Source organism: Typha latifolia, chromosome 2 (assembly GCF_019914945.1).
Source record: "Typha latifolia isolate L0001 chromosome 2, TyphaL0001v2, whole genome shotgun sequence".
In the NCBI taxonomy this organism is placed as follows: domain Eukaryota; kingdom Viridiplantae; phylum Streptophyta; class Magnoliopsida; order Poales; family Typhaceae; genus Typha; species Typha latifolia.
Window position 1 is genome coordinate 11,079,502 of NC_133087.1, and position 8,484 is coordinate 11,087,985.

Below are 8,484 nucleotides of genomic sequence, written 5' to 3' on the forward strand. Positions count from 1 at the left end.
GCAAGTATTGCTCTAGTCTGCGATTCACCACCTCGGTTTGGCCATTTGTCTTGGGGTGATAAGCTGAACTAAGATTGACTCGAGTCCCTTACAATCTAAAAAACTCAGACCAAAACTCGCTGATGAAGATGCGATCCCGATCTGACGCGACCGCCCTAGGCATCCCATGCAAGTGCGCCACTTCTCGAACAAAAATTAAGCAGCCTTCTTCGCTGAAAACGGGTGTGTCAATTCTATGAAATTAGCGTATTTGCTCATCCTATCCAATACAACGAACACCACCGTTTGGCCTCGAACCTCTGGTAGCCCCTCGATGAAGTCCATGGAAATGTCTTCCCAAATATGCTCCAATATAGGCAGTGGTTGCAACAGCCTGCTTGGTTTGAGCGTCTGCGATTTGACTCATTGGCAGACTTGGCATTCACGCACATATTTCTTCACGTCCGACTTCATCGCTGTCCATCTACAGCTTTGGGCTAGCCACTTGTAGGTGCGTAGGACCCCTTCATGGCCTACAACAGGAGTATCATGGAACTATGCCATCAATAGTCTCCGTAGCCCTTCGTCCGCGGGTACCTTGATCTGCCCGCGCTCGAGTACCAACCCGTCGCGCTCCTCGTGCTCGGGGTGGCTCGATAGGTTCTCTCTTAGCTCTTCCATGAGTCAGACCAGATCACTATCCTCTGCACTGGCTCTCCTCAGATCTGAGAAGAAGGGAAAAGTTGATGCTGAGAAAGAAGCAAGCTCACTTGCGTTCCCTACACATAGGAGTTCAAACAACGATTACAACGCTGTCTCTTGCCGTGGTTGATTTTCATCCAGCAGCACTCTCCGGTCATTTCTTTAAAATGTAAGTGTGAGGTTTATAAAATCAAATGTCATGGGCCCCAAGCTTTGAAGCCATTGTGTCCCCAAGATGATGTCAGCACCCTGCAAGGCCAACGGATAAAGATCCAATGTGAAAGTTTGGCCTTGCACCTTCAACTCCACACCTCCGCAAATAAAATCAGCCCACAATGTGGTGCCATCTCCGATCATCACATCAAACTAATAGGGTCTAAGATACCAAATTGACAGGCTCTGATACCACTAATAAGTTACGGAATGATTCCTTCAAGATTTGGATTTATTACAGAAAGCAATTCGCGCAACTGAGGAAAAATATTTACCAAATATTATCCTGTAGTTAGAAAATTACGAAACAAAGTGTATTCGATTCGTAACTCCCTGATCTATGTTCGAACTGCAACTGGGAAAAAAGTATGATATAATGCGGATGATGATGGTGGTGACGGGTGGAGTGGATGATAATAGTTAGAAAATTACGAAACAAAGTGTATTCGATTCGTAACTCCCTGATCTAAGGTTCGATCTCTTTCAATTTCTTGATTTGAGCTAGATCCGGCACGGAAATTTGAAATAAGATCTCGAAATATGCCGCCGTCGGATCGATGTGAAATTTTGATAAGTTGTAGCTCTAGAAAAGAATATCCAACAAATCTAGTTTCTAGCGAATCGAAAGTGGGGATCTCGAGATATTGTCCAATTAATAGACAAAGGTCAGGGCGGTCTGTTTTGGATCCGTGGATGGAGGCATGTGATCCTAGGTGATGGTGGTTGAAGGTGGACCGACGTTAATGGGGTGGCACCGGTGAAAAGTGGTGGGGGAAGGGTTATGGTTGATGGATGGGTTAGGGCAAGTGTTGGATAGATTAGAAGAAGGGGAAGGAGAGGGCCACCCCTAAGATACTAGGGTGATTGGCTGGTCGAGGGAGGTTAGAAGCGGCGTCACCGGGGATTGAGAGAACGGGAACGAAGAAGACGAAGGAAGCAAGGCAAAACACAATTCTCAATAATCAATCCCGACTTTGGTTGCCATCCACATCATTTTAGAGGCTAACCAACAACTCAAAATTAACCCTAATAATACAATTTTCGCCGACCGCGTTCGAACGCGCCGAGCTCGCTCCTCTCTGAATTTGCGAACGCGATGCAGGCATTCACAGTGCGTTCGAATGGGGCGTTCGAACGCACAATGCACACTCTTCACGCACATTCACAACCCCGTTCACAACCGCGTTCGAATTCACTCCACCCGCGTTCGAACGCGACTTACAGAAAACTTATTTTTATGGAAATTAAACACTAAAACATGAAACAAAGACACTCCTAAAGTGACTCTATGCTTGAGATGACATCAGTGAAGTCTGAATCGTATCAATCCACCACGCTTCCGCAACCTTGTCCTCAAGGTTTGTAATTTGGGAAGCGATCTTTGAACTCTGACTCATGCTCCTCCATGGTATGATCTTCTGCATTGGCTTCCCACATATCTGAAGATATAGGAAATGTTGGTGTTGAAAAAGAGGCAAGCTCACTTGTGTCCGGTTGGCACGAAAGAGCATCTGCCGCTCGATTCTCAATCCCTTTTTTGTAGACTAATTCGTAGTCATACCCAAGGAGTTTCGTGACCCACAGTTGTTGGGCTGGGGTGTGCACACGTTGCTCCATGAAGTAGGGTAAGCTACACTGTTCCATGCGGATAGTAAACCGTTGGCCAATCAAGTAGGGTTGCCATTTGGTGACGGCGTGTAGAATCGCTAGCATTTCGCGCTCGTAGGTGGATAGCTGTCGCGACTGATTTGATAATGCTTTGCTCATATATGCTACGGGTCTGCCCTCTTGCATCAAAACTGCTCCAATGCCCTCACCTGAAGCGTCGCATTCCATCACAAAAGGCTTGCCGAAATCTGGTAGTGCTAGAACCGGAGCCGTAGACATAGTTGTCTTCAAGGCTTCAAGGCCTCCGTTGCTTTGCCCGTCCATTGAAACCCACCTTTTTTGAGTAAGGAGGTCAGCGGGGCAGCAATTTTGCCATAGTTGGCAACGAAAAGCCGTTAGTACCCCGTCAACCCAAGGAATCCCCTCAATTCCCACTTATTAGTAGGAATCGGCCAATCCACCATATTCTTGATCTTGCTTGGATCGGCTTCCACTCCTTTTGCAGAGATTATATGCCCCAAGTACTCTACTTGTGGCTCTCCCCAAATCATCTTGACTTTTAACTGGTTTTGTCGCAAGATATTTAATACCTCCCGCACGCGCCGCAAGTGCTCACTCCAATTCCTACTATATACTAGAATATCGTCAAAGAAGACGAGCACGTACCGACGCAAGAGTGGGCGGAAGAGGTCATTCATCAGCCCTTGGAAGGTGGCTGGTGCATTGGTGAGCCCAAACGGCATGACTCGGAACTCATAGTGGCCATTGTGAGTTTGTAACGCCGTTTTGTGCACATCTTCAGGGTCAACTTGGATTTTATGATACCCTGCTCTTAAGTCAAGTTTGCTGAAGTAGGATGACCCTGTGATCTCATCTAGCAACTCCTCGATCACTAGTATTGGATACCGGTCCTTGACAATAATTGTATTCAAGGCTCGGTAGTCGACGCAAAACTGCCAACTCCTATCTTTCTTCCGAACCAGCAGCACCGGTGACGAGTAGGCACTTCTACTTGGTTGAATAATCCCTTGCTCGAGCATTTCCACCACCAATTTACTGATCTCTTCCTTCTAGACATGTGTGTACCGATAGGGCCGGACATTTGCTAGTTCAGCCCCTGGAATGATCTGTATGCAATGGTCGTGCCGACGGGTTGACGGCAGTCCTCGGGGTTCCTCGATGAGATCCTGGTACTCCTGCAATAGTTCTTGCATGTCAGCAGCTATTTTCCTTGGTGGTGGATTTTCTGGTTCAGCGATAGCCATTTGCAATAGTAGAGCTCAGCCCCCTGCACAAGGAAAGCCCACAAGTGGTTGCAATGTCGGCCCTTGCCGCGGTTGATTTTCATCCAGCAGCACCTTTCGTCCATTCCTCCGAAATGTCAGTGTGAGGTTTGAGAAATCAAATATTACAGGCCCCAAGCCATTGAGTCCCCAAAACAATGTCGGCAACTCGCAAGGCCAACAGATAAAGGTCTAATGTGAAAGTTTGGCCTTGCACCTTCAATTCCACACATCCACAAATAAAATCTGCTCTCAATGTGGTGCCATCTCCAATCGTCACATCGAACCCTTTCGTGGGTTTCGACTCAAGCCCAATCTTCCTAAGGAGCCTCTTGTTAATGAAATTGTGGGTGCACCCAGAGTCAATCAAGATTCTCACTATGGTTTTCTTGACTACACCGTTCACCCGCAAGGTCTTAGGCGCAGCTGTCCCCGGGTAGGTGTGGAGGGAGATTTCGGCTATCATGTCCTCCATGGGTTGCTCCTCAGCTTCTTCTCCTTGATGTCCAGCCACACCTGCACTTTCAGCTGCAAACTCATCCTCAACTTCCTCCAATCCATCGATTAGCATCACTGATCCTATCGGTTTAGCACAGCGATGCTCAGGTACAAACTTCTCATCACAACGAAAGCATAGGCCCTTGGCCCTTCGTTCCTCCACTTGGGCAGGTGTGAGTGCTCATCCCAGACCTCTAGGTTGTACTTCACATTTTCGTATTCCAGATGGTCGAAGGCTTCTTACCATGGCTGCAACGGGATAGAGAAGGACCTAAAGATTTCATTTTTTGGGCCAACTTCGGCCTTCCATCACCACCACACCACCGGGAACGCTGCTAGAGCAATTAGCTGAGGTGGTCACTGCTCATCCATGGCTGCCACGTGCCAAGGCAACTCCTATGGCAACAGCTGATGGAGATGGAATTATGGGAGAAATATTAGGGATTTCAAATTTTTTTGAAAACCCTAAGTGGTTAGAATTTCAAGATGGATATATGGTTGGGCTTGACTAGGTTGAATTGCTAGACATGAGCTGGGTTCGACCTAAGAGCCAAAGGGGTCAAGTCTAGTGTGAGTCATCTCTAGACTTAGGGACTCAATTAAGTCAAATAATGGACCTGATCAGAAACCCTCTACATGACTTAAGTCGAGTTTGTTTATACTAGGACACATTTGACTTAGGTCCTAATCCATGGAGTGGGCAAACTGTCTATGAGCACAACCAATAGTTAGTTCGGCTAGTTGAACCTAACTCGAGTCACTCGGTAGACCTAATTAGGATCCCCCAACTATATCTACCTCGACCTCTCGAGCGCAATCGGATGCACCATATTTTTATAGCTGAACTGAAATTGAGTCAATTGGTTCGACCACCTGAGACCACATGGACTCAATGTAGACGAACCCGAATCCCACCTTGGGCTAGTAGGAGTACAAGCATCCAAGCTCGACTAAGGATGACCAACCGAACACAGCAAGTTTGACTCGAGTCACATTGATGACAAGGTGTATGGAAGCGTGGTGGATTGATACGATTCGGACTTCATCGATGACGTCTTGAGCATGGATACACTTTAGGGGTGTCTTTTATTTTTATTTTAGTATTTATTTTATAGAAAAATAAGTTTTCTGTATGTTGCATTCGAATGCAGATGGAGTGCGTTCGAAGTGCCTGTGAACGCTTGCATCAGGTTCGCAAAAATAAAGAATAAGAAATGTGCGTTCGAACGCGATCGGCCACGTTCAAACGTGGATAGAGTGCGTTCAAATGCGCTTGTGAATGCCTACATCAAGTTCTCAAATACAGAGAACGCAAAATGTGCGTTTGGACACGATTGGGCGCGTTCAAACGTGATCAACGAAAATCTACTATTTTAGGGTTAACAATTGCCATTTTTAAATTGTTTGGTTAGCCTCTAAAGGTGTGGATGGAAACCATAGAATCATTATTGAATGAATTGATTTTTGCCTTTATCTCCTTCATCTTCTCTCTCGTTCTCTCATTCCCCGGCGACGCCGCTTCTAGCCTCCCTCGACTGGCCAATCACCCTAGTCCCTTAGGGGCGGCCCACTCCTCCCCGTTCTTCCAATCTATCTATCACTTTGCCCTAACCCTTCCACCTCCACTTACTCACCAGTGCCACCATCCTCCACCATCATCAAGGATCTCGTGCCTCCATCCATGGTCCCAAGACAGACTCCTTGATGGCTGCATCTTTGGAGATCATTTTTTAAAGTTCCGTGTCAAATCCTATCTAGATCTGAAAATCGGGAGTTATCGAACCTTAGCCTAAAGAGGAGATCGTATCAAAATTAGACAACTCAATGGTAGTATCTAGACTCATTTGAGGCTCATCTCCTGCTGGTCTTAACTAAAGAAGATAGGCCAAATTATTCGCACAAGGCAGCCCCACCATCGGCTACATCACAGGAATCGATGAAGAACGAACGCCATCAAGCCGCACATCTTTGTTTCCTTGTTTAAATTTCATCAACATGCTCCGAAAATCAAATGCGAAGGGTCCCAAACTCTGTAAGCAATGAGTGCCAAGGATAATGTCTGATCCTCGCAGCACCAATGGATACAAGTCCACAATGATAACGTGTCCTTGCACCCGTATACCGACCCGGCGACACAAGATCTCTGCCTAAAGCTTCGTGCCGTTTCCAATGGCAACATCAAACCCCGAAGTCGGTTCAGCGTCCAATCCCAATCTCCTCACTAACCTCTCGTCTAGAAATTTGTGTGTACTCCTTGAATCGATAAGGATATGCACAAAATGCTTTCTAACGAGTCCATCTACCCGCAATGTCCTCGGTGCGGAAGTACCCGAATATGCATGCATTGATATTTCAGCTTAGACATCTTCCTCCATGCCCTCCTCCACTGCCTCGTCATGGACCTCCTTTGAATAATCTCCATCACCAACAACCTCATCGTCCTCCTCGAGACCGTCGATGAGCATCACACTCCCGATCGGTTTGGAACACTGATGACCGGAGGTGAAATGTTCATCACATCAAAAGCAAAGGCCTTTCGCTCTTCGCTCCTCCACAAGAGCAGGTCTGAGTGCTCGACCCAGACCTCTAGGTGCGTACTTCACATCATGGCAGGTGTGAGAGTTCGAACAGGGAGTCTTGTGCCTACTGTAACATCAGAAAAAGATCTCAAAGGTGGTCATGGTCTAGTACTAGCAGCCGCTGTCTTTGAACCCACAGAATTTCCATTCGGCGTCCTAGTCGCAAACCACCCATCTCGGTTGCCCCAACTTGTTTTCGATGCCATCTTGAGAGCCTTATGCTTAGGCTCCATCCTCATGGCTTTCTCAAAGGCCCCCTCAAGTGTGGTAGGACAAAGAGCATGAACATCCGCCTGTATCTCATCCTACAGCCCTAAAATAAATGTGCTCATTAATATCGGCTCGGGCCAAGGTGGCTCACAACAACTACTAACTCTTTCAAATTCTGCTTGGTACTCTAAGAAGGTCATCCTCTGAACTATCTTGCTTATGATGGTAGCAAAATCTTCATATGCCACTGTCCCAAATCTGTGTGTAATCCTCCTACAAAAGTCAGCCCAACCAATAAAGCCTCCACCATGAATAACCGATCGATACTAATGCAATGACATTCCTTGGAGGTGAAAGCTTGCCATCTGGACCTTTGTGTCTTCCGTTGTTCCTTGGCAATCAAAGTACTACTCCACTTGAAACACCCAATCTGTTGGATCACCGCTTTGGAATTTTGGAAAGTCCAAGCGTGCGGTTCTCCCTGAATAGCATTATCGGGGTCAGGAAAGATTCTTGGTTTAGATCTGAACCTTTCTCCATATTGATCTCCTCCTCTAAATCCTCGAGCTTATCCATCACCATCTCTGAAGGGATCAACATCATCCTCAAAGTGCCAATCCTCCTCATCGACGAAGCGCACCGGTGCCGCACGCCTCTCGGGTTCCACCACCATCAGTCTTGGGTTTTGTATCGGAGGTGGGGGTTGATGTGTAGGCATAGGTAAAAGAGGATCATTGACACTAACATGTCAAACCTAGACCTGTGGGGTATTTGTTCGGTGTGGTCCCACCGCTGGTCCTTCACGATGCACCGATCTTCATCGAGGAGATGACGAAGCCGATCGGTTCATGACATATTCCTTTAAAGCATTATGACCATTCTGCATTGTGTCAACTCTATGCAGCAATGTTTGAAACATGTCGCTAAGTTCATCCGCCAAGCCCATATTCACACCCATGGACGTTGCTTGACTCGGTCCTGCCGTGGTCGCTCCAAAGGAATTGGGCTCACAATTAGGGTTATCGTGGATTGAGTCTTCCCTTGTCGGTGTGCTCTTCATTGATCTATGGTTCACCTGGCTCTAATACCAATGATAGGGTCTAAGATACCAAATTGATAGGCTCTGATATCACTGATAGGTTACGGAACGATTCCTTCAAGATCTGGATTTATTATAGAAAGCAGTCCACGCAACCGAGGAAAAATATTCACCAAATATTCTCCTTCAATCAGAAAATTACGAAACCAAGTGGAATCGATCCGTTACTAATTGATCTATGTTTTTGTACTTATGTCCTTCACAGATTTGAACTGTAACTAGGACAAAAATAAGATATAGTGCGGATGATGATGGTGGTGATGGGTGGAGTGGATAATAGGGTTATGGATGATAGTGGAGATGAGCATGGATG